We start from the raw sequence: 27,899 nt of genomic DNA on the forward strand, positions 1-27,899 counted from the left end.
AAAAAGATAACTAAATAGAAAATGGGTACTTTATGAAAAAATTATAGAAATCTACGTAAATTAAAGGTTAATAAACATGAATAGGTACTGCAATCTTAGTAATCAGAGAATGAAATCTTTAAAAAATGAGTATTATTTTCATCTATCAGATGGGCAGAGAGTAAGATAACATCTTGGTCTGGATCAGCTATTTTCATCCTTTTTCATCCCATGGCACACATAAACTAATTACTAAAATTCTGCAGCACACCAAAAAATGTATTTTTTGCCGATCTGACAAAAAATATAACTTTGATTCATTCACACTGGACAGCTTTTGATGTGTTGGCTGTTGTCATTTTTTAAAATTTGGGGAACTGACTATAAATCAAAAATTGCATGTTTTAAAAATTCTTGCAGCACACCAGTTGAAAATCACTGGTCTAGATTATAGGGAAACTGAATGGTAATGAACTACTTGAGATGTGTAAATTAGTAGAAATATTTTCACAGCAAATTTGGCAAGACATTAAAATTAAAAATGTTCATAATTTAAAACCAAGCAATTTCACTTTTAGATACGTATCTTGAAAAATAGCACATGAGCACAAGAAAACATATGCAAGGGTTGCCCTGAAAGGTGAAAAATTGGAAACAACCTAATTTCCATCAAAAGGAGAATGGCAAGTAATGCTATACAGTACACATCAAACAGAATTTAATGAAAACGAGTAAGAGACAAAGATAAATATTTTACATTAACAGAACAATGTAGTCATACATTAGAACACTATCCAGCAGTAAAAAAATAAACCATAACATGAGCTATTACATGCATACACTACAAAAACACTGTCAAGAGTTATAGATTTATAGTATGATACTATTTTCCTTTTAAAAAATTATGAATGCATATATGCATCTATTGAGAATATGTAAATATAAAAAAGGACATGAGGGTCTGCGCCAGTCTTTGTTGTGGATTTGAGGGAGCTAGAGCAAATTCAGGGATTGTGGATTGTTTTCTTTATATATCTGTGAAGTTCTAATTTTGTAAAAGGAAATGTAAAAGTGTGCTTAATTTACAAAGTATATAACTTTCAAAAGGGACTGCCTATTTTAAAGCTTTCTGGAGCATATTGCCAAACTGCTTTCAGAAAGATTCCACCAATTTATACTTCCGCCTATCAGCACACTCACTAATAGCTTTTTTTAAAAAGCTCTCACCAGTGTTGTCCATTACTTCTAAAAATTTAAAAGTAACCGAACTTACAAAAGTAAAACGTTTACTGGAGAAAATATGCAAAAATATAGTAAAGCATAAGGAAGAAATTTTTAAAATCACTCATAATTTCACCATCCAGAGACAACCAATGTTATTATTTTGGAGTGTAACTTGATCTAAATTTGTTCATATTTTTCCCTTTCTCACTTTCTATTTTAGCAGAAAAGTAGTTTCAGTTCAGTTTGCGGTTTTTTTTTTTTAAAAATAGGCTCTTATGAAACTGTGACCATTTCTTCTCTGTTGCCTTCTGTTTTAGTTTTAACAGGAATGAACGTAATTTGAATATAAATCGTGTGTCAAGTACACTTCTAAATACTTCACTTCTTATTCTGCATAACAATCACACACATTAGCACGCTGTTTTTCTAGTGAAAGTGCCAGAATCAAAACATAAGCAACCAGGCAGTGTGGTTTCCGGGCCCATGTTTTTTTATTCCACTCTACCGCCTCAGTTACAACTTTTCATAGTCTTATTCATTAATACATACAGAACTCACTGCAGGTTTCCACATGCCGAAGAGCAGTTAATTACATACTCTTCCTTATTTTATTACTCATTAGAAAATTACTTACTGGGTTGTGGTTAGTAAGTCTGATGCTCTTATGATCTGATACCAACTCTGTGATCTTGGATAAACGATTTTACTTACTTAGGGCTTGTACAGCCTTACCTGTGAATTGCGTCAGTGGTTAAACCTTCAATATCTGCTTCTTTATTTTATACTGTAGTTTATTTCCTGCAGCCCCTTTTACAGCCTCGGGTTCCCAGTAGATTAGGAATCACCTCACATTAATGTATACACCGCGATAGACTGAAATAGGGGCTGAGAACTCCGTGCGCTCGCAGTCCCTTCTCCAGCCTGGATCTGCACGTGGGTCAAAGAAACGAGGTTGCAAGGGCTCCCCTACGTACCCACGTCCTGGGTCGAAGGACCCGTCTGGGGGCCACCCACGGCCGTGCCTCAGTTACACCGGCTCCACTGAGTTTTCCTTGCCTCCAGCGAGAGCTGAAGGCTGCACTCCACCCACTCCGTTGGCGAGGCCGGGTTCACCTGCAAGAGCCCTTTCCGAAGGACTCTACAGCCCCGAGGACCCCCTCTCCGGGAAGTACTTCACCATGCATTAGATTTTCCTTCGGCCGGAGGGAAGACTGACAATCTGTAACACCAAGGCCTCCAGTAGCGAACCCTAATTGGGAGGAGTCGGACACCGCCCGGCCGGATGCCCATTGGTTGTACACCCACAGGGTTCACGCCTCAGACCGCCGCGCGCCTACCGTCCGCAGTGCGGCGGCGTCCGAAGCGCGCCCCTGTCCGATTTGCTGACAGCGCTCTCGAGCTGTCTCGCGCTCTCTCTCTGGGCCAATGGGGATACCCGCAATCAAGAGGCCGGCTTCGCTGGAGTAGTGGCGCAGCAGTTTTGTCCGGTAGGTGTTGGGCTGCCATTTTGTGTGTGGCTGAGACTGGGCTTCTTAGGGTTTTAAAGCGAATCCGCTCAAGGCTTAGAGGGTTCATGAGGGACCGGTGGAGGAGTTTTGGGTCTGGACTAACAGACCCGGCGCCTTCTCACTATTCTAAAAGGGAAATTCCTGGCTTGATTCATACCCCTGGGTGGAGATAGCAGTGAATGGTGTTGGTAGCCTCGGTTTGCTTGTCGTTGTGAAGGCTTAGGAGGGGGTATGATGCTTTAAAATCGATTCCTTGAATTCCAGGGAAGCATTCAAATACCCGTTGTCTCGTTAAGATTCTGACCATAGTCTTTAATGGCATAAGAGGTTGGGTGATGGACTGTTTGGTTCAGAAAGAAACAAAGCTCGCAACCAGTGAAGGGGGAGAGAGGGAATACCTCAACATTATGTTCAGGTTCGAAAGAGACGTCTTCATTTTCAGTTGTGGGGGAGGGCGCGGCTCCCGAAGTGTTTATTCTTTTCTGTAGTTACGGTTTGACTAAGGCCATCATTTGGTGGCAGTGGGCGTCAGGGTGCGCATTTGAACAGTTTTGTTCATTAGCGTGCAGCCAGTATTCCTGCAGTGATTTTATATATTTATATATATATATATATATATATATTTTTTTTTTGCTGGTTTTTGTTTTAAACGCTTTTTTTTTTTTTTTTTTTTTTTTTTTAATTTTGGTCTTTGTAGAAACAGCGGAAGGGAAGGAAGAATTTTGTCAAATCTTGGTTTCCCTGGTTACGATCTGTAGGAGATTCAGAAATCTCTGGATCTGCCTTGGGATGCTTGGTTGCTTCGTACGGGCCTGGGGGAGGCTGAGGAAAGCACCTTAACTCCTGGGTTCTATGTGGGTTGGAGAGAAGGACACAAGAAATACCTCCTCTCTTTTTTTGGTAAGTCGAAGTAGAAAGCACGCATTGTCTTTGATTTGAGGGGGATATTTTTATCGGATCGGAAAACCGATAAACCGAGAGCCTTTTAACCTAGCCGTTAAAAGACTCTCCCTCGCCCCCTCGCCCCCCCCCTCTCTCTCTGTTTAGCTTTAGCAGTTTGACATGCATAAGGAGAAAGCAAATATATTCATCTTACTTCCTTGAGTTTAGTTTTCAGTTATTCACGGTTAACTGATGGCCCAACAGAGTCAACAGGGTGTTTTGTTGCAGGAATACCAAAGAAAACAACAGTAAAATAATAGAATAATTAAATATTTTCTCTTAAAATTTTGCTTTTTAATTCACGAGTCTTATAAAAGATGATTGCAAGGGTTCAACTATCAACCATTTTTTTATTTTTACTTCCTGATTTTAATTACAGAAACATTTTGTTCCACTTATTTATGCATTCATTGGTTGATTGTTGTATGTGCACTGACCTGGGGTTGAGCCCTGAACCTTGGCACGTCAACGACCATACTCTAACCAACTAAGCTACTTGGCCAGAGCACCGAGCATCATTAAATTAATATTGCATTGATCGCTAAGGTACATGTTAGTAATCAGTACCTAAGAAACACAAGTTTTCTGGAAAGCTTGACTTTCATTTGTTTGAACTGTATTTGTTCTTTCCAATTTATACGTAGAAATAATATTAAGGGCACGTTCATTTCCTTTTTGTGAGGTCTGTTTATGTGCTACAGATACATTTAGATAATGAAGATGAGCCCTAAATGATAATGTTTTTGCCATTTTTTTTTTGACAGTATACATTCTCAGTAAATGAATACCAAAATTACAAGTTTTATATCTTTTTTGCCAAAGAAAATTTATTGCTTTTCTAGTTTCCTTTTAACACAACTTAAAGTCAAAAGACTTCAACTTTAAATTTACTATATTGCATAATTATATTCTATAATTTTAAACAAGAATTTTAAAATAGGTAAGTTTCCTCAAATTTTTCTTTCAGGAATACCGTTCTCTAGACTTAACAATATAATCTGAAGAAATTTCTTAGAAATTTTTTAAATACCACTTTTGCATGAACAATATTAAGTGAGTACATAAAAATGATTTAACTTATGTTAGAGATTTTCATTGCAATCTGATATACATGTTAGGGTTTGTTGTGCATGCTGTGTAATTTTTAAAAAATGCGATAATACCTTTTAAATGAATGTAGTGTTTTGTGACAATGTAGATTAAATTTTATCTAAATTAGCAATAAATCAGAAACTGCTCTCAGAACCTGCTTGCAGTTCTTACATTTGGCCTTAAAAAATATGAATGATTTTATGAGCAAAAATTTTAGAGTCCTTTTGTTACCTGGGAGACCTGAGTTATGGGGATTCCACTCCTAGGTTCTTGCCTTCCTTGCAAGAGAAGACAGGTGAGAGACAACAGATACAGTGGAAATGAGATAGTAGTTTATTTATGGAATACACTTGAGCAGGAAGCTGCAAGCGGTCACCCCACTGGTTTGAGAGCCCCGTGTTCACTGAAAATAAGGTTGCAAGTTTACACTTGAGCATGAAGCTGCAAGCAGGCTCCTGGCTAGTCTGAGTGCCCCAACTATTGGGATTTTAGGAGTTTTATGTTTGTAGCCAGCTCCTTGGTTCCCCCACTTCCTTCCCTTTCTAGACCTTGGGATTAATGAAGTGTGAAGACTTTTCTTTCCCAGAAAGTGGAAATGATACATACAGAACTTCAAGGGCTCCACTCCTGTGCTATCTTGGTTTTTCTTGTGACGTTCAAACACCTGGCAATCTTATTGGACCACCTCAGGACTGCTGAGTTAATGGGTGAAACATGTCTCCCTCCTCCTCCCTGCTTTGGTTTACTATCTTACCTAACACAGTTTTATTAAAAAACACATTTCAAATATGATAAGCTTTCCCCCTCAGTAACTCAAAAGCCAAATTGCAAATAATAATCATCCTTTCAAAAGTTATTTTTGATATCTAGAAATACCTTGCTGTGCTTTGTAAGAGTTTTGATCATATAAATAAAATGTCACTTTGTGGGGGAAATTTGAGATTTTCAGAAATATTTCTCTGTTTCTCAATAATTTAGTGCATCTTGCTATCATTTTTCTAATTTTAACCAGTATTTCCGCATAAACAATGTGACTTAAAATTTAAAATGTTTTAATACAATGTAAAGATCAAAATGACCACTGCACTTTGTGCAATTCAGCTAATCAATGAAATTGATTGAACTCCTGAATCAGAAGGATGTCCATTAACTGCTGAAAATGCTTGTGAGATAAACATATAGGACATTCAGATTATTTCACTTAAAGGAGCAACATTTAAAATAATACAGAGTTGGCTTTTTTTTTTTCCTAAAATGGAGCAGTAGAGACACTAAAATATTGCCATTACTATTACTTTTCCCCTTGTGATCTCATTTGTTTTTTGGTTTTGGTTTTGGTTTTTTTTTTAGAGAGAGGGAGAGAAGCATCCATGTGTGAGAGAAACATCAATGCCCCTTGTACTCCTCCCGAATGGGGACGAACCTGCAACCCAAGCATGTGCCCTGACCAGAAATTGAACCAGCAACCTTTTGCTTTGCAACACCCAGCCAACTGAGCCACACTTGCCAGGGCTGTTAAGTTCTCTCTCAAGTGCTCAACACATTACTCAAAGTCTTTGGGCAATTAAATCAACTCAATTTGTATACAGTTCTCCCTCTTTTATGTTTCTTATTTTAAGTGGTTCAGATTTAAAACTTGGAATCTTACCTCTCCCTTTTGCCCAACGGTATTATCTGTTGGTTCATCCTCCAAAATGATTTTTCTTTTCAAATTTCTACTCTTGTCACTACTGTCCTAATTTAGGCCCTTTCCTTTTTCATGGAAACACTTACATGACATTGTGTTATTGACAAAGTCTGCACCCTTCAACTTGGAATTTGTTTTAAGATACAGGTTTGGCTGCTATAACTGAGAAACTTTTTTTTTAAAAAAAAAGGTTTATTTCTTCCCTATGTAAAAATATGAATTGGTGAGGTAGCTTTGCTATAGAAAGTTGTCAGGGACCCCAAGCTCCCTGTAACCTGTTGCTCTATCGTCATGATGCAGCTCCATCTTGTGGACTAAGATGGCTGCTTCACTCTCTGCCATTATATGTCACATACCTATATTAAAGATTAAAATGTAATGTGGTTGTACACACAGAATATTTGTAAGTGGTAGTAGGAGTAAGGTTTTTATTCTTTATCAATTTTTATAAAGTTATTTTATGTATTTTAAGTAACAGTTTGATTTCATGACTTTCTGATGGTTCTGTTAGGTTTCTACACTTGTATTTGGGAGGAGTAGGGTTGATAGCTTGTGACCCTCAAATACTGTGCTTATGGACTGTATTATGACTTGCAGACCTAGAGACTACTTGTACTTTCCCATTCTCTCTGTAAAAATAGTTCCTACTAGTCCAAATTACTTTCTTTTGAAAGTAATTGATGCCTAGCTCAACTTTCTCCTGAAGTAGAGGCAGGTTTTATTCAATCACAATATCCTTTTACCCTACACCCAAATTCTTCATTTATTCACATTTTATGTTACTTATGTGAGTAACAACTACGTGGAAGGCAAGAGTCCTTCTTGAATCTGGTGAACAAATTTGCATGCAGTTGATCATTGGATGTGTTTACTCATTTGATTTCAAACAGAACAAAGGATTGAGAAGGGAGGTGTGGCCCTGGCTGGTGTGGCTCAATGGACTGAGCGTTAGCCTATGAACTAAAAGGTTGCTGGTTCTCTTCCCAGTCAGGGCACATGCCTGGGTTGCAGGCCAGATCCCCAGTGTGGGGCACGTGAGAGGCAACCACACGTTGATCTTTCTCTCCCTCTCTTTCCCCTTCCCTTCCCATCTGTCTAAAAATAAATAAGTAAAATCTTTTTTTAAAAAATTGAGAAGGGAGGTCAGAAGTAGACCTGTCTTTGTATATCAAGTGTGTTTTGCCATTAGGGAGTGTATTCATCTCTTAAAAATTAACATAAAAATATCAGTACCCTGACAGAAAATGAGTAAAAGACATGAACTTTGGATCACAAAAAAAACACAACAAATGGCTTTCATGAAAAATATTTAACTTTCAATTGAAGAAGTAAATATTTAAACAGTTTGTCATACATCAAGAGACAAAAATATGTACTCTTTGATCCTTTCTAGGAAACTTCTATAAAAATAGAGATGAAGTTAAAGCTTTATGATCAGTGTAATCTCATACTTGTGAAAAAAATGGAAATAAAAAATACCCAGTGATAGAAGAATGGTTTTATAAAATATGGCACATAAAATGATAGGCTACATTTTAACTTTTGAGAAGGAATATTTTTCAAGGAGTGTTTCATGATACAGGCTATTTAATGACAGGAAAATGGTCACCATTTTGTGTTAAATTGGAAAAGTATAGAATAGTCATTGAATAAAAGCAAATTAAAATTACACCACAGTGAGATACCACTACACTATCACTTTGAATGGCCAAAAACGGGGAAAGAAAACAAAACACCAAGTGACAAGGATGCAAAGAAATGGGATTCAGGTGTTACTGGTGGGAATTCAAATCCTACAGCCAGTTGGAAGATGGTTTGTTAATTTCTTATCAAATCAAACATGCCCTTATTATATGACCTGGAAATACCATTCCTGGGTTAATTTTTACTAGGAAAATATGAGTGCTCCATTAGCTTCTCTTTCTTCCAGCACTTAACATTACCAGTTTTGTTTTAAAAATTTAGACATTATATGAGAGAATGTAGTGGCATCTCATTATGATTTCAGTTTGCATTTCCCTAATGACTTACATGCTTTTCTCATGAAACATGAAATGAAAACCTATAATTCTCTGCAAATATTTATAGCAGTTGCATTTATAATCACCCAAAACGAAGTAACCCAGTTGTGTCTCAACTGAGGAATGGATTTTTAAAAATGGAAGTATTCTGTACATATCACAGGAATAAATCTTAGTCCAGGATAACACACAAATATATGGGAAAATGGGCTATGATATAACTATATACTAACTATAAGAAAAATACGTAAAAAAATCCATCATATAATGAGAACACACCAAAAGTGATGATAAAACATGACAATGGTAATCTGTTTCAAAGTAAGATGGAACCTTTGAAGAACCACACAAATCAGAAATTAAAGGACCTCATAAATGAGATGACTAGGCCATAGAAGGATGTGCAATGACAGCTGACAACACAAGTAAGAATTAGGAAAATGTGTTAAAATTAGAAAACAGGAGTGAATACACATCACAGAAAGCACGGTAAGAGAAATGGAGATTAGTAAAGAGAAAAATTTGTATGTGTGTGTGTGTTTTTTAAAGGAATAAGGAGAAAGTGACAAGACAGGCAAAGAGCCAAAATATATGTGTTAGGAGTTCCCCGAATGTGAATCAAAGCACAGTAGTGATGTTTATATAAGATCGTGAATATGCTTTATGCCACTGGGTTGTATACTTACAAATAATTTAAAAGGACAAATTTTATGTTTAGTACAATAAAAAATGTAAACCAAAGTAATAGAATAGAGCAGCTATCAGAATTTTAATTCAAGAGCTCTTGATATTGAATGTTTAAATCTCCATATGTTGAAAGACACACTGTGAATCTGGGGAATTCAACCCACAACAGTTAATGTTGAGATGTATTAATACAGTTGTTGGATTTTAAAAATACAGAAACACACAAAAGCATCTTTTTGCATTCATGGAAAAAAAAAAAGACCAACTCAACTGGGAAAGAAAATCAGACTCGATTATATTTTTTGCAGCAACATTTTATGTCAGATAGTAAAGCAGTATTTTTTAAATGTTCAAGGACAAAACATTTATTTCACCAACCATCTTTCAAGATTTCAGGACATTGCCCTGGGCAGATGGTTTATTTGGTTGGAGCATCATCCCTAGCACCAAAATGTTGCAGGTTCAATTCCCAGTCAGGGGACATCCCTAGGTTGTGGGTTTGACCCCAGTTGGGGCACATACCAAGACACCCAATCCATGTCTGTCTTTCTCTTCCCCCCTACCCCTTTCTCTCTAAAATAGATCCTCAGGTGAGGATTTTTTAAAAAAAGAATTCAAGATTCAACAAACATTTATAAACATGAAACAACTCAAAGAATTGTTTCTATGACTCATTCCTGAAGAATCCTTTCTGAAGAATATACCAGAGAACAAATTTCAGACAACCAAGAAGTGATTTAAGGATCTTTACATAAGGTCAGATGGTGATCATTAAATATGTTTTTGTAGCACTAAGTTTAAAAAAGAAATAATGATGGTAGAAAGTATGTAAATTATATAGTCTGACAACGTAGAAATAATATAATCCATAAAAAATGGGAGGGAAGGGGAGAGTAAATAAAGTGTTTGCCTCTTAATTAACTGTGAGGTAAAGGAAAGCACTTGAAGCTGACTGATGGAAGTTTAAACATATGATGAGTATATATACTTCGATATATGAGATAAAATACAAGTAAAAATAATACCAGTAATTGAAACTAGATGGTGTAGGAGAAGGAAGGGAAGAGAAAGTTACTAATTTGTTACTGCTTAAAAGCAGGGAACTAGTAGTATCTTAAGTGGGGAAGGGAATGAACAGTATCATATGAAGACATTACTGTAGCATTAACCCCAGGAACAAAACACAAAAACTAAACACTAAAAAGAACCTCCCCTAAAAAGCAAATAAAACCGACCACAGTGATGCATACACATTCTTTCATATATATCGGGATTTGTATATACAAATACAAAAAATAAGATGAAACTATCACAACATGAAGAATATCAGGTATATTAATAAATGTATGTGGTCTCAACTTAATGATCACAGTATACAAAAGATACAGCTGTAAAAAATATAAATGAAGGGAATTAATTTCAAAACAAAGGGAAGGGTGAACATATGAGATACATGCAAATTTTTAAAAAGTAGAGTTCATTTTGGTAACAAGGCAGAATATAGCTCAAAAATCATTAAGATGGAGGGTATTTTATAAACTAAGGGCAATATCCACAATGATATTTTTGAAATGCCTGTTTACCAAATGACACATCAACAACCTTGATGAAGTAAAAACTACATGAGATTTAAGGAGAAATAGAAACTTGCTAATAATAGGGGAGTTTAACACCTTTTTCAAAATGAATCAGGTTAAGTGGACCAAAAAAAGTCAATAAATAAACAGTAAGATACCTCTTACATATGCCAAAGTCTAGATCCAGAAATAGAGAATTCGTCTTTTCAAGTGCACATGGAATAGGTATAAAACTCTATTATAGACCTGGCTGGTGTGATTCAGTGGATTGAATGCCAGCTCATGAACCAAAGTGTCATTGGTTCAATTCCCAGTCAGGGCACATGCTGGGTTGCGGGCCAGGCCTCCGGCTGGGGATGTGCAAGAGTCAACCACACATTGATGTTTCTCTTCCCCTCACTCTTCCTTCCCTTCTCTCTAAAATAATAAAATCTTTAAAAAAAGAAAAAAAAAATCTGTATATTAGACCACAAAGAAAACCTCAGTTCTTAAAAGTCAAAATTTTAACTACATGCAATACAACTAGAAAATAATTTAATAATTATATAAATCTGACCAAGTTTCTGTAGGTTGATGACAGCTATCTAATTCCAGATCTCTTTATACACCTTTAAAAGATTATAAGATCTATGACCACCACCACCCTGGCCTAACGCAAGAAATTTTGGGTGTGTAGGGAAATGAATACTGAAATGTAGCAGAGCCAGCTGTGAAACCCATGCTGAATTGGCAAGTGAAGTTGAGATTGTTCAGAATAGAGGAGAGGTAAGCAGGATATAGGATCAGTAGAATGCATATGAAATAACTAGAGAAAGAAAACTCCACCCTAAGGAGGGAGATGCTAAGAGGGTTGAGAGCATCTGAACAAAAAGAAAGGACTTGGAATTGCATGTAACAAAGAGGCAGTCTCAGAAAGGCCCTGCTTCTGGGAAAATAAGATGATTTGAAAGAGGCACCATTTACCTGGAAGCTTGGCAGTAAAGAGAAAAAAGGTGGTAGAAATTAAGGATCTTGGTGAAACAGAATACAAGATCATACTTTCTCCCCCTGCTCCCCAAAAAGGAGTCACTAATTTAAAAGAAAAAAAGTGTACTTTATTATACCAGTAGAAGGTACTGTTGAACTAAAAGGTCTACTAAGCCCTGGCCAGGTGGCTCAGTTGGCTGGAGTGTTGTCTCCTACACCAAAAGCTTGAGGGTTGATTCTGGGTCAGGGCATACTTGTAGGTTGTAGGTTTGATCCCCAGTCAGGTCTCTCACATCTGTGTTTCTTTTCCTTTTCCCTTTCCCTTTCCCTTTTTCCTTTCCCGTTCCTGTTCCCTTCCCTCGCTAGTCCTCTCTCTAAAAATCAACAACCATATCCTCAGATGAGGATTAGGAAAAAAAATACAAATTCTTCTGAATCCCTCACTCCTATGTATGTACTATTGTTATCTGGTTTAGGAAAATTAAAATACAATGAACAGAAAATGGTAGACAATATCCATATAAAGTTACTGTAAGTAGGAAACGTAAAATGAGAGTCACAATACTTCAGCTGATGAAGTCTTCCCAAAACATTCAACTGCAGAGCTAAAGAAAACCATGTAACTAAAATCCTACCAAAGTTAAATATCCTTAAATGAACATTTTCAGAAAAGTCTGAAATACATATTCAGAGCACCTCCAAAATGCACAAAAAGGAAATATGAAAAGTGAATTTACTGAACTCACAAAATAAAATGAAGAAAAAATTATTTTGTAGATTGAAGCTAACATTGCTCAGGCCAGTGTGGTTCAGTTGGTTGGAGTGCTGTCCCGTGCACCAGGGGGTCACAGCTTCGGTTCCCAGTTAGGGCACATACCCAGATTACAGATTTATGAGAAGGCAACCAGTTAATATCTATGTATCTCTCTCACTCACACTCTCCCTCTCTGATGGCACTGAAAAGATGTCCTTGGGTGAGGATTTACAAATAAATGAAGCTAACATTGAAGGTACCTGAAGGAGAATAAATTTGACTGAATATAAAGGGCGTTGAGGAAAGACAATGAAGACAGCCAAAAGAATGTAAATAAAATGAAGAAAGTTAAAAAGACAAAGTGATCGATATAGACAATATGTAAAAATTAGAGTTCCTAAGAAGAAAAGCAATAATAGAGCTTATCTTTAAGCTTTAGTCCATGAAAATTGATCTAGAATGGTCAACTGTGAGTCAAGTTCGGGTAAAGCTGTTGGACTTTGAAGACACTGAAAAATTCTTCTGGGTTTTTGGTCAGAAAAAAGAGGTTAACAACAAACTTCACAACAGCAACATACAAAGAAAATGGCTATGGCACAAATTTAAAGTCTATGAGATGGTAAGCCAAGGATTTTATAACTATGACTCAGTTCCAAAAAAACAAAAGAAAAACCATGCTAAATACCACTACATTTTTTTCCTTTATTTTTTGAGAAGGGAACGAAGGGGTAGAAACATCAATGTGTGGCTGCCTCTTGCATGCCCCCTACTGGGGACCTGGCCTGCGACCCAGACATGTACCCTAGGCTGGGAATCGAACTGGGGACCCTTTGGTTCACAGGCCAGCACTCAAACCACTGAGCCACACCAGCCAGGGTTAAATGCCACTATATATATTCTTGATAAATTTCATGATGAAAATGCCATGAGCAAAGTAAAAAAAAAAAAAAAAAAGTGACAAAGGGGGAAGAAATATTTAAACTTCCAAGGTCTGTCTGGAAAAAGTCCAGCCATTGTTAATATAATGAGAACAGCATGCACAACATCAACATCTATGTAACTTGGCAGCCAAGGAAAGTGGACTGCGATGCACATGCATGAACAATGACAACTTCACTGTACTAGTTATTGAGAGTAGTAGATGCCCTTGAGTGAGCGTGTGTACTGTATGTCTGTCTCATTCAAAATGACTGAGCAAGTAGAGCGATGCATCTGTATCAAATTTTGCATTAAGCTTAAACATTTCTCTGCAAAAACTATTCAGATGATTCAGAAGGCAGCAATTGGCAACTGCTGATTGACAGCTTCATCGCAATAATGTGTCTGCTCATGCATCTCGTCTCATACAGAGTTTTTTGGTGAAACATCAAATCACCCAGGTGGCTCATCCCCACTAAAGCCCAGATTTGGTACCCAGCGACATCTGGCTTTTTCCCAAAACTATAGTCACCTTTGAAAGGAAAGTGATTTCAGACCATCAGTGAGATTCAGGAAAATACTTTGGGGTAGCTGATGTCAATTGGGAGAACTGTGTGAGGTCCCAGGGTGCCTACTTTGAAAGGAATTAAGGCATCATTGTCCTGTATGCAATGTCCTGTGTTTCTTGTATCTTTTTCAGTAAATGTCCTTTTTTTGCACATTACTTGGTTGAATACTTTCTAGACAGACCTCATATACCACAAAGAGTTAATCTCCTTAGTAAAAATAACCTAAAAATCAAGGCAAATGACTTATCAACCCTGTAGAAAAATGGGCAAAGAGTTGAAAACAGAGTTCACAGAAAAAGAAATGCAGATGAGAAACATATAAAAGATACTGAACTTACACCAGCTGGTGTGGCGCAGTTGGTTGGAGCATCATCCCGTGCACCAAAGAGTTGCGGGTTTGAATCCTAGTCAGGGCACATGCCTATTTTGTGGTTTGGTCACTAGTTGGGGTGAATACTGCAGGCAACTGATTGATGGTTCTCTCTCATATCGATGTTCCTCTCTCTCTCTCTCACACTCCCACTCTCCCTCCCTCCCTGCCTTCCTCTCTCTAAAATCAATAAATGTATTTTTTTTAAAAAAGAACTCTTTAAAAGATGTTGAACTTTAGTAAAAGATAAATACAAATGAAAGCTATGCTAAAAATCATAACTGCACTGTCTCACCAAGATTCAAAATTATATAGCATACTCTGTGATTGTGGGGAAATAGACACTTCGATGCATTGCTGATAGGGATACAAAAGCCCAAGAAGGAATTTGGCAATATCCAACAAAATTTCATATGCATTTATCTTATAACCCAGCAATTTGAGGAATTTGTTCTAAATACACACTGGTATAAAAAACTCATTTGTATAACATTAGTTACAACAGCATCACTTTTATTAGCAAAAGTTTGGAAGCAATCAAAATGCCTATTAACAGAGAACTAACTAAAGTTGCATGCACCCATGGAACTATCTCCAGGTAGATGGTGTCCCTTTTAAGTGATTGTTTCCTCAGAAGTCACAAAGAGGTGTAGAAAGTTTGCATGTACCAATATAAAATGATCTGCAGAATATATTCTGAAGTGGAAAAAAAAAAGCACACAACAGTATATAGTAGAAGGAGGCTATGGGAAAAATGCCAACAATAGAAAAGAGATTTCTCTAAATATAACTTGTTTATATAGTTTTAATTTTGGAATCATATGTATTTACATATTCAAAAGTAAAATTATATAAAAGATATAAAGAAAAATCTGAAAAGGAATGAAACATATAACTATATAGCATTTTGGTGAGAGAACACACAAGGAACAATTTCTAGTAATTTTTAGAATATAGATCTTAGAACTGCTTTTTTCATAGGGTATATTCAGTATTCTTGTTCTATTCCTGTTTTTATTTTTTTATCGTTATTCTATCACAGTTGTCACAATTTTTCCCCCTTTGTCCTCTATTGCCCAGCCCACCCCCAACTCCCACAGTCAATCCCCACACCGTAGTCCATGTCCATGAATTATTCACACATGTTCTTTGACTAGTCCCTTCCCCTCCTTTTCCCCCTTATCCTCCTCGCTCTGCCCCTGTGGGGGCTGCCAGTGTGTTCCATGTTTCAGTGTCTCTGGTTCCATTTTGCTCATGGTTTATTTTCATTAAATTCCTTTTATAAGTGAGATCATATGATATTTGTCTTTCATCACTGTCTTATTTCACTTAACATAATCTTAGTTCTGTCCATGCTACTGCAAAGAACAGAACTCCTTTCTGTCTGATGCTTGCTTTCTTTTGTAGGAACTCCTTCTTTCTTTCCGGTGCTTCGTATTCCATTGTGTAAATGTACCACTGTTTTTTGATCCATTCATCTACTGATGGGCACTTAGGCTGTTTCCAGCACTTGGCTATTGTAAATAGTGCTGCCAAGAACATAGGAGTGCATGAATTCCTTTGAATTGGTATTTGGGATTCTCAGTGTGTATTCCCAGCAGTGGAATCAGTGGGTCAAAAGACAGGTCCATTTTTAGTTTTTTGAGTAAATTCCTTACTGTTTTCCACAGTGGCTGCACCAGTCTGCATTCCCACCAATAGTGCACTAGGGTTCCCTTTTCTCCACACCCTCACCAGCACTTGTTTGTTGATTTACTGATAGTCATTCTGACATGTGTGATATGATATCTCATTGTGGTTTTAATTTTCATCTCTCTGATGTCTAGTGATGTTGAGCACCTTTTCAGATGTCTATAGGCCATCTGTATGTCCTCCTTGGAGAAGTGTCTATTCAGGTCGTTCGTCCATTTTTTAATTGGATGTTTCTCTTCCTGCTGTTGAGTTCATTATATATTTTCAAGATTAAACCCTTGTCCATTGAATCATTGGCAAATATATTTTCTCATATGGTCAGTTCCCTTTTCATTTGGATAATGGTTTCTTTAGCCATGCGGAAGCTTTTTAATTTTATGTAGTTACATTTGTTTATTTTTTTCTTTATTTCCCTTGCCCTAGGAGATATATTGGGAAAAATATGGCAGTGTGGAATATCTGAAATTTTCCTGCCTATGTTTTCCTCTAGGATTTTTATGGTATCACAACTTATATTTAAGTCTTTTATCCATTTTGAGTTTTTCATGGTATATGGTTTAAGTTAGTGGTCTAGTGTCATTTTTCTTCATGGGCCAGTCCAGTTCTCCCAACACCATTTGTTGAAGAGGCTATTTTTATTCCATTTTATGCTTCTTCCCCCTTTGTTGAATATTAATTGACCATAAAGACATGAGTTTGCTTCTGGGCTCTTTATTCTGGGCTGCTTGACATATGTGTCTGTTCTTACGCCAGTGCTAGGCTGTTTTGGTTACAGTAGCCATGTAGTATAATTTTATATCAGGTATTGTGATCCATCTAATTTTATCCTATTTTCTCAAGATTGCTGAGGCTATTTGGGGTCATTTTTGTTTCCATATAAATTTTTGGAGTATTTGACTACAGAAGTGAAATTTATCATTGGTATTTTAATAGGGATTATGTTGAATCTGTAGGTTGCTTTGAGTAGCATGGACATTTTAATGATGTTAATTCTTCCAATCCATGAACAGCGTATGTGCTTCCATTTATTGTATTTTCCTCAATTTTTCTTTAGTGTTCTGTAGTTTTCTGAGTATAGGTCTTTTACATCCTTGGTTGAATTTATTTCTAGGTACTTTATCTTTTCTTGTTGCTATAGTAAGTGGGATTTTTTTCTACTTTCTCTTTCTGATAGTTCATTGTTGGTGTACAAAAATGCCATCAATTTCTGAATAATGACTCTGTATCCCACTACTTTGCCAAATTCACTTATTAGATGGAGCTGTTTTTTGGTGGAGACTATACGGTTTTCTATGTACACTACCATGTCATCTGCAAATAATGACAGTTTTACCTCCTCCTTCCCAATTTGGATGCCTTTTATTTATTCTTGTCTGATTGTTGTGGCTAGGACTTCCAGTACTATGTTGAATAAGAGTGGTAAAAGTGGACATCCCTGTTTTGTTCCTGAGCTTAAGGGAAAGACACTGAGTTTTTGTCCATTGACTGTGATGTTGGCTGTAGGGTTTTTAAAAATATGTTGATTTTTTAAAAGTATTTTATGTTTATTTTGGGGTAAAATAAGTGTTGCAAAATATTGGCAATTGTTGAACAAAGCCTTAGAAGTTTATCTATTTTTTTTTATTTGCTATATGAACTCATATATCAACTTTCTCATAACCTAAATTTAGTCTGGAAAGTCCTTTGACAGATTGAGTAAAGTGAAAATGGAGTACAAAATTATACAGTAAGACAGCTGACATAATATACTGTGTATTATATGGCAGGAACTGTTTTAGGCATGATCCTAATACAGTTCCTGCTATATAATAATGTGCTATCCCATTAGGTTCTTGCTGGGATATTGGTCATGGCCAGGTAGCTCAGTTGTTTTGAGTGTCATCTGATATGCGAAGGTTGCAGTTTTCATCCTGGTCAGGGCACATGCAAGAATCAACCAATGAATGCATGAATAAGTAGAACAACAAATCGATGTTCCTTCCTCTCTCTAAAAATCAATTAAATAAAAAAGGTCTTGTGGTATTATTTTCCTAAGAGGTTCAGAGAGGTCAGTATTTAAATAAGATCTATGTGATTACAAATCCTACGCTCTTTCTACTATTCTACTACATATTGCAGGATATATATCATATGTTGAGAAGAAAGAACATCAAGAGTTAATGTGCTATTTAAACCTGTAGTTGCTGCTGAGAAAATAAAGATACAGACCCAGAGTTAATGGTTTATCATTCTTCATGCAAGAGCAATGAACTAAAGAAGTATAAGTTTTCTCTTATGCTGATGAGAAAATATAAACATACCCACCAACACATACAAATCCTATACTGATGTTAGAGATAAAAATTTTACAAAAGTTCATTGATGATTGAAATTAGTAAAAGTATGACAAAACAGAGAAGGAGAAAAATCTAGTGGCTTGGGTTTTCATGATGCTGTTAAAAGCGAAACACCCTTCAAAGCTTCTCTGTGTGACACTTCAAAAAAAGTTCTTCTAAGCTTTTTACAGTTTCTTTGTACTAGTTCAAATAAGTTGTGTTTCTTTCTATGGAAGATGAGGGCTCATGGAGAATTCAGAGGTGCTAGAGTTTCCCAGGCCACACCTGCAAATGGTAAAATATTTGCATTCTTTTCACTACTAGTTTTTAAAAGATTTACCACTTGAAGTCATTGGGTTAGGGGGATTTTCCTATTTTAATTTAATTTGTCTGTATAAGATTATGATAGACATTTAATTTTATAATTATATATACCTGATAAAAGAAAATAGGTTGAATTTGCTGTAAAGATTTTCAAAATTAATTATGAAACTTTTCTTTTCAGAAGCTGTGTTGATCAGTGACTTTGGTGAAGACTGAGAGGGTTGAAATGAACTTGCAGATGACACACAACTTGTAAGGTAAGCTAATATAATAATTCAATCAAGATGGCAAGTACTCTTGACAGATATGTAGATTAGAGTAACACACTAAGATAAAATTTAGCAGGGGTAAAATATGACACCCTGATTTAAATTTTACAAAGCAATTGCAGAAATATTAAATAGACTTCCATTTCTGATAATGCAATAGGCTACAGATCCACCAAATATATAAAATACCAGATTCAGTATTTTAAAAATTCTTTACAATAATTGGATAAACCTATATGAAAATAAGGGAAACTTTCTGGGACAAGAAACAAAACAAGTACATTCTATGAGGTAGGCAAGTACTGAAGCCACTGAATACTTTGGAGGTATCCATGATTTCTCTTGGCATAGAAACTTGGGCACGGAAAGGAATGGGGACTGGTGAAAATTCCTTGGGTTCTATAAAGTTTATGGGGCCTGATCGGAGACCATTTTGGAGAAGCATACAGCCCTAGGTGGAGTTAAAATCTCCTCTATTTTGATGAAGCCTCATTTGTTTATTCCTTCCTTTATGTCCCTTGCTCTTGGGGACATAACTGTGAAAATATTGCCATGTAGTATATCTCAGAGCTTCCTAGTTCTGTTATCCTCTAGGATTTCTATGGTGTCGTGACTTATGTTTAAGTCTTTTATCCATCTTGAGTTTATTTTTGTGTATGGTGTCAGTTGGTGGTCGAATTTCAATTTTTTGAATGTAGCTGTCCAGCTCTCCCAACGCCATTTGTTGAGAGGCTATTTTTATTCCATTTTATGCTTCTGCCCCCTTTATTGAATAATAATTGACCACAGAAGCATGGGTTTATTTCTAGGCTTTCTATTCTGTTCCACTGGGCTATGGATCTGTTCTTGTGCCAGTACCAGGCTGTTTTGATTACAGTGGCCTTGTAATATAGTTTTATGTCAGGTATTGTGATCCCTCCTACTTTGTTCTTCTTTCTCAAATTGCTGCAGCTATTCAGGGTCATTTATGGTTCCTATATAAATTTTTGAAATGTTTGTTTTATATCTGTGAAATACATCATTGGTATTTTAATAGGGATTGCATTGAATCTATAAATTTCTTTGAGTAGTATAGACATTTTGATGATGTTAATTCTTCCAATCCATGAACATGGTATATGCTTCCATTTATTTGTGTTGGTGGGAATGCAGACTTGTGTAGCCACTGTGAAAAACAGTTTGGAGTTTCCTCAAAAAGCTAAAAATGGAACTGCCTTTTGACCCAGCAATTCCACTGCTGGGATTATACCCTAAGAATCCCAAAACGCCAATTCAAAAGAACCTATGCACCACAGTGTTCATAGCAGCACAATTTACAATAGCTAAGTGCTGGAAGCAGCCTAAGTGCTCATCAGTAAATGAGTGGATCAAAAAACTATGATGTTTACACAGTGGAATACTGTGCAACAGAAAGAAGGAAAGAGCTAGTACCCTTCGCGACAACATGGATGGAACTGGAGAGCATTATGTTAACTGAAATAAGCCAGGGAGTGAAAGACAAATACCACATGATCTCACCTATAAGTGGAACCTTATCAACAAAACAAACAAGCAAGGAAAATAGAACCAGCAACATTGAAAGAAAAAACAAACGGACAGTAATGAGAGGGAAGGAGGGAGGAGGGTAACGGGGAATAGAAGGGAAAGGGTCAAATCAAAGAACATGTATAAAGGATTCACGGGCATAGCCAAAGTGGGGAAGGATTGGGGGTGGGAGGTGGCGGTGACTAGGGAAGGGGAAAATGGAGACAAATGTGTTTGAACAATAAAAAGATTTTTTTTTTTAAGTCTCTCCTAGTAATCCCCAGTTACCAGCTCACATTCCTTTGGATTTGTGGCCTTAAATGACACTATTTTTATGGTCCCTAAAACTCCACAAGTGCAGAATTTTAATTTAAAATGGACTTGGGTCTGTAATGCTCATTGGTTCTACAGGAACAATCACAAATGCTCCATAGAGTGAGTTATTGACCTCGTTATCAAATAATCATAATTAAAATTCTAACAAGTAATAAGCTCATACACTTATTTAAAAAATCACAAAACATAAGGGGAAAGAAAACACTATGAGCAAGAGGCAGAAACCACAAACAGCTAAAACAGAGCTACAGAGATTTCAGCTGTCAGAATTATCTAATACATAAAATAAATGTGTAATGTGTGTAATGAATTAATAGAAGAATTCAAAAACATAAAGAGTAATACACCATGAATGTGACCATTCAAATAAGCCTCCATCAAATAAGCCATTCAAATAAGGCTCATTCAAATAAGAACCTATTAGACTATCAGAAACAGAAATATAATTATAGAACTTAAAAATTAAATGGTGTGTTAAACCAGCATGTAAGGCACAACTAAAAACAGAAAAAATGAAGGACATGCAGAGAGAACGAAGATAAAGGAAAAAAATAAAAGAGATTATGAGATGATCTAATTAGAGTTCTAGAAATAAAACATGGTCTAGGAATAAGGTGCTATCTGTAGCTGGCATTAAAAATTTGCCAGAATTGATGAAAGACACACAGCCTCAGATTTTAGGATTCCAATGAACGCTAAGTATGGGAAATATCAGGAGATGCTCATCTTACTGTTTTCAAGCTTTATACAGCCCAGTAGGTCCTAACTCACATTTAAAAAAGCTATTCTAAATGGTATACTCCAAGAAGAAGGATGATACTAAAAGGAAGATAATAAATGAAAGAATAAATAGGGAGTAAAGAAAACATGAATAAATCTAAGTCAAAATTGGTGGAAGGAAATGGTAATAATAATATTAATATAATATGTAATTTGTTGTCAACAAACAAGGTAGAAATATACTGTTCTGACTGCAATGGCATGTAAATTAGGGGTTATTTGGAATTTCAGTTTTCTAAAGTCCATGTACTGTGTGAACTGAAGGTAAAGATATTTAAAGTATAACCACTGGAAGAAGAAAAATAGAGTGTTTAAAAAAGTACTAGAGAAGGAAAATGATGAAATGAGGGGGGAAAACCAGTAGAAGGAAAAATACAGGGTCTGGCAGAAGTAAGGCCTGCTTGAGTGTGGTTGGTAGGGTAATAATATGAGTGTAATAATTCATCATTTTAATTTGAGTATTTCATCTAAGATATAATATGGTATGCTTGAGTGTGATAATGTTATGTTACAGAATTACGTGCTTATGATTTTGATTGTAATAAAAGGTTTTGTCATAAAAAAGGGGCATAATTTATGCTGGACCCTGTATTAGTACTCATTTTTGTCTTCTACTCAGCTTAGTTATTTTGTGATTCATCCATGTTGTTGTATCAATAGTTTATTCCTTTTTATTACTGAGTAATATGTCATTTGATGGATATACCACATTCATTTATTCATTCACATACGGATGGAAACAAGTTGTTTATAATTTTTAGCTAATATAGATAGAGATACTGTGAATATTCTTGTACTAGTTTTTATATGGGTCTAATACTTTCTTTTCTTTTGGACAAATACCTGGGAGTGAAATAGCCACATCATATGGTAGGTGGATGTTTGACTTTTTAGAAGGTGCCAGACTTTTCCAAAATGGAAATGAATAACCAGATCATGGTGTTTCTATACAAAAGAATACTACTCAACTGTACTTATAACAAAGTGGATGTATCTCAGTGGATTCATCAAAGTGATGAACAATTATCTGCATGAATGAAGCCAGACAAAAAAGAATACGTACTATTTGATTCTCCTTAAGAAGAATTCTAGAAAATACAACTCATTTGTAGTGTAGAATGCATATCAAATACAGTTGATGTAGCAAGGATTTCTAAAAAAATACAAAAAGAGATATGATATTCTAAGTATTAAACAGGAATTTTTGAGATTTAAATATCTAATAACATCAGGCAAAAATATCCTTAGGCACCCATCTCTATACAGTCATGCATGACTTAACTGTGCAGTTATGTTCTGAGAAACTCAACATTAGGTGATTTTGTTGTGTAAACATCTGTCTTGTACTTACATATAGTTGGTATAGCCTACTACATACCTAGGCTATATGGTATAGACTATTGCTCTGTAAAGGAGGAAAATTATTTGTCTTCTACAGTTTTGGGTTCTTGGCTGAGACATCCCTATGATAAAAGAAAGATTAACAGGAGAAAAAAAAAGTTTAATAACATGTATACTTCTGTATAAATGGGAGAGACCCAGGGAATCTGAGTCACTGCCCAAAAACGGCTGAAGCCAGCACCTTAAATTCCATCTTCAGCTGAAGGCAAAAGAATATGTTGCAGGGGAGGGGAGGGAGTCAGTTATGGAAGGTTACCAGGAAAAGCACAGTAAATGAGGTTAAATAGGTTGTTATGCAGATTTAAGTTCTTATCCTCTGCACTGGAAAGAATTTCTAGAGATAAGGACATCCCGCTCTTTCTGGTACACCTGGGAAGAAATGCTTACAGGTCAGATTTCCTTTACAAATGTAAGGGTTACTTCTATTTGGTTTTCATAGCTTCTCCGCATATCTGCTGTTTCTTAAAATTAAAGAGCCTAAAATAATTCTTATGCCATAGAGACATATTTTGGGGTGACAAATTCTGTTCCCCTACTGGTGCTTCTAAGCTACAAACTTTTAAAGCATGTTACTATACTGATTATTGTAGGCCAGCAATTTTTAACATGTTTCATCTCATGGCACACACAAACTAATTACGAAAATTCTGTGACACACCAAAAAATGTATTTTTTGCTGATCTGACTAAAACAATAGGTAAAATTTTGATTTCATTCACACTGGAAGGGTATTGTGTTGACTGTTGTCATTTTTTTATTGGACAGTCTAAGGGACAAAAGAGGCCAAGTTCCCCTGACTAAATAGTCAGGTGTTGCATGCTTTAAAAATTATTGCGGCTATAGGAAATTGTAATGCACTGGTAAGTGTATGGGTAATGTGTTGCGTTACGTTAGGATGGCTAAGACATCACTAGGTTATAGGAGTTTTTCAACTCCATTGTAATCTTATAAGACCACTGTTATATATTTGTTCCTTTGTTGACTGAGAAATATCATTACGCTGCACATGACTGTACTATCCTCTTCTCTGTAGCAGGAGTATACTAGACCCTGGGATCAGACAACCCTCCTAGAGTGTACTTGAATGAGATGTCTAAATTTAACATTTTTACCCCCACCATATCTCCTTGGCTGACCAGTGCCTCTTCTGAATGACCTATTTACCTTTAAAAATAGATATGTTAACACTTCCATTATAGCCAAGTTACATGGGCCTGGAAGTCATTTTGTCTCTTTTAGGTAACGTTATACAGTAGTCCCTCCTTATCCACAGTTTCACTTCCCAAAATTTTAGTCAATTAAGGTCAACCAAGGTCTGAAAATGTTAAATGAAAAATTCCAGAAAGAAACAATTCATCAGTTTTAAATTGCATACCTTTCTGAGTAGCATGATGAAATCTCTCACTGCCCTACTCAGCCCCTCTCAGGATATGAATCATCCTTTTGTCTCCAACTTGTATAAATTACCTGCCTGTAAGTCACTTAGTAGCTGTCTTGGTTATCAGTTGGACTGTCCTGGTATTGCAATGCTTGTATGAAAGTAACCCTTATTTTACTTAATAGTGGCCCCAAAGTGTAAGAGTAGCGATGTTGGCAATTCACGTATGCCAAACAGAAGCCAGAAAGTGCTTCTTTTAAGTGAGAAGTTGAAACTCCTTGACTTAATAAGGAAAGAAAAAAAAAAATCATGCTGAGGTTGCTAAGATCTAAGGTGAGAATGAATCTTCTACCTGTGAAATTGTGAAGAAGGAAAAAAATTCATGCTACTTTGCTGAGAGAGAGGGAGAAAGATCACATTTATATAACTTTTATTAAAGAATACTGTTATAATTGTTCTATTAGTTATTGTTAATCTCTTACTGTGTCTAACTTATAAATTAAATGTTATCATAGGTTTGCATGTATGTATATATGGAGTTGACTACTATCCATGGTTTGAGGCATCTGCTAGGGTTCTTAGAATATATCTCCCCAGATAAGGAGACATTACTGTACATGTCTACTCATTTTCTATGGAAAATTTTAGAGATAAAATCACAGTATTCATGTTATTCATAGTAGTTCCACATTACTGGAGTTATTTTACTCCCCTTGCCCCCACATATCTATACCATAAAGAAATCTATCTTCTCTCTCTCATCAGTTAGCAGCATGAGGAAGGTACACATTTCTACTTTGTAACTAAACTTAATTAAATGTGACAGATCAAAATATATTCCAGGCTGAGATCAAAATATATTCTAGGCTGATTAAAAGGAAAATAATCATTACAGCCAGTAGCATATTTATCAACTTAGTATACAACTGTTAGTTTTCTCAGCTTTGGAGTCAAAAACAAAACAGCAAAACACTAAAAACCAAAATGAAAAAGAAAACAGATGAGAAGAAATGTTTGAACCAAATAACAAAGATTAATGTTTAAAGAAATAAAGGACTTACTAAATTTTATAAGAAAACATCTCAATATCCTGTTGGATAAATTAAATACTGATGCAAACTTATAATTCTTTTAAGAACTTCAAAACAAACACAAAGGGGAATGTTCAGTCTCACAGGTAATCAAACATACAAATTAAAACTGAGAAAACATTTTATATCTTTCTGTATAAGCAAGAATTCAAAAACGTGCTTAAAGATGGTGAGATTCTTATGAACTTCACGGTACACTCATGCTGGTAGCATATTAAATTAGTATAATACTTTTAGAAATCAAAAATGTATACCAAGGTGCTCAAAATGTGTATGTTTTGACAATTGAAGACCTATTTGTGGGAATTTATCCCAATAAGATAACTTGGATAGGGAGGAAAAAGAATGCATCAACAATTTTGATGGAATTGACCATGAGAGTAGCAAATGGGAAATAGCCTAAATGTCAGCAGTAGTGGGTTAGGTTAATTACTATAGGTTAATACTGTGTTGTTAACTATGATAATTTTTTTCTAAATGACTACATAGAAACATGGTTAATGTTTTATATTGTAAATGAAACAAATAAGTACAATTTTATACTTTTGCTGCAATTATGTGAAATGTATGTGTATATTATAAAAATAAAAGTATTGAGAAAATACTCTGAAATAAAAATAGCCTTTGTGTTAACAGGTTGAGATTTTGTATGTGCTTTTGTCCCTAAATTTTTTAAAATAAATTTTCAATGAGAATAATGTCACTTAAAAGAATTAAATAGACCTGGCTGGTGTGGCTCAGTTGCTTAGAGCATTATTCCATAAATGGAAAAGTTGCAGGTTCAGTTACCAGTCAGGGCACATGCCTAGGTTGTGGGTTCTGTCCCCGGTCAGGCAAGTCCAAGAGGCAACCAATCAATGTTTCCCTCTCACTTCAAAGTTTCTCTCCCTCTCTCTATCTCTACTCTCCCTTCTCCACTCTCTAAAATCAATAAGCAACTCCATGAGGATAAGAAAAAGGAATTAAATAAACAAAGTAATCAAATGTACAGAAAGACATTTAAAGAATATATGTGGCACTATTTATGATAGAAAAAAGAGGAAACAATCTAAACCACCTGTAATAGCAGCTTTAGTAGATTAAATATGGTACAGTTCTCCAATGGAATAGTATCCACCCATTAAGCTGGGAACTTAATAATGAGAAAAAGAGTAGAGTAATGGGAAGATATATTTTCTTTTAACAGGGCCTGTATCTGGGCAGTAGATTGTGTCTTACAACATTCAAGAGGATGAGTAACTTAATGGAAAGTACACACAGTAGTACCTGGAACTTAGAAAACATTTGGGAAATGCTAGACACCTTTGTTTTGTTTTATTTTGTTTTATTTACTTTATTTTATTTTATTATGTTTTTAAAATCATGTTTATTCTACTACAGTTGTCTCAGTTTTTCCTCCTTTGCCCTCTTCACCCACCCCGCCCCACCCCCCTCTCTCACAGTAAATTCCCACTCTGTTGTCCATGTCCATGGGTCATTCATACATCTTTGTCTAGTCCCTTCCCCGTCTTTCCACTCTTGTCCTCCTTCCCCATTCCCCCTGGTCACTTACAGTCTGCCCCATGTTTCCTTGCCTGTGGTATATTTTGTTGAATAGATTCCACTTATAGGTAAGGTCATATGGTACTTGTCTTTCACCAACTGGATTATTTCACTTAGTATATTATTCTCCAGTTCCATCCATGTTATCGCAAAAGGTAGGAGTTCCTTCTTTCTTTCATCTTTTTTTTGTAAAAAATGCAGACTGATTTTATTTATTTATTTATTTATTTATTTAAATGTCAACATCCATTATCAAATACTAAAAAATTTGAATCCATTATAATGTCTCAGCAATTAAAACAACATGACACCAGCACAGAAATAATCAAGCAGATCAATGAAATAAAATGAGCATTCTAGAATAAATGTATATATGTGTCTAACAATGTAATATATGATTAAATTGATATTTCAAATCAATGGGTAAAATAAGGCTTATTCAACAAATAAGGTGCCTGGACCACTATTACTTGAAATAAAACAAAGAGAGAGCCCTGTTTCACACATTATACAACAAATATTCAGTGAGTTAAAAATCAATATGTAAAATCTGAAGTGTTTTAGGAGAAAATACAAAAATAATATTTTTCTTACCCTGAAGTAACATATTCAAACCCAGAAGCTATAAAGTAAGATATTGACAATATGACCATTTAAACATTTAAAACTATATAGCTATATACATAGAAAAAAAGTTAAAACAAGTAATAGAATAGGAAAAAATTTGCAACACATCTAAAGAAGCATTAATATTTTTTTTTCTTCAGGGAAAAAATTCTACAAACATTTATTCTAAAAATGGATAAAGAATACCAAAAAGTCATTTAAAGCTTTTTAAAAATAATAGAAATATGCAAGAAATACACATTTCCTCTTGTCTCTTATTGATAGTTTCTATGTCCTTTTTCATGCTGACACATAGTTTGCAGTAAGTTCCTTGTAGTTTCCCTGTA

General features: G+C 35.6%; 2 protein-coding genes across 5 annotated transcripts in view; one reads left to right on the forward strand and one right to left on the reverse strand.

The window, feature by feature from the left end:
• SETDB2 (SET domain bifurcated histone lysine methyltransferase 2) overlaps nucleotides 1-2,448 on the reverse strand; it is a 111,591-nt gene extending 109,143 nt beyond the window's left edge. For both annotated transcript variants that reach the window (XM_054586330.1, XM_054586327.1), the window contains exon 1: nucleotides 1,936-2,448. The gene's annotated coding sequence lies outside the window, so the exon portion shown is untranslated. The remainder of the gene's footprint in view (nucleotides 1-1,935) is intronic.
• A 189-nt stretch (nucleotides 2,449-2,637) lies between these two features.
• CAB39L (calcium binding protein 39 like) overlaps nucleotides 2,638-27,899 on the forward strand; it is a 164,262-nt gene continuing 139,000 nt past the window's right edge. For 2 of the 3 annotated variants that reach the window (XM_054586332.1, XM_054586336.1), the window contains exons 1-2: nucleotides 2,638-2,690; nucleotides 18,807-18,882. The gene's annotated coding sequence lies outside the window, so the exon portion shown is untranslated. The remainder of the gene's footprint in view (nucleotides 2,691-18,806; nucleotides 18,883-27,899) is intronic. The other variant, XM_054586335.1, reaches the window with a different exon arrangement.

Source organism: Pteronotus mesoamericanus, unplaced genomic scaffold (assembly GCF_021234165.1).
Source record: "Pteronotus mesoamericanus isolate MK-2021 breed Mesoamerican mustached bat unplaced genomic scaffold, CSHL_Meso_final contig_94, whole genome shotgun sequence".
NCBI lineage: Eukaryota > Metazoa > Chordata > Mammalia > Chiroptera > Mormoopidae > Pteronotus > Pteronotus mesoamericanus.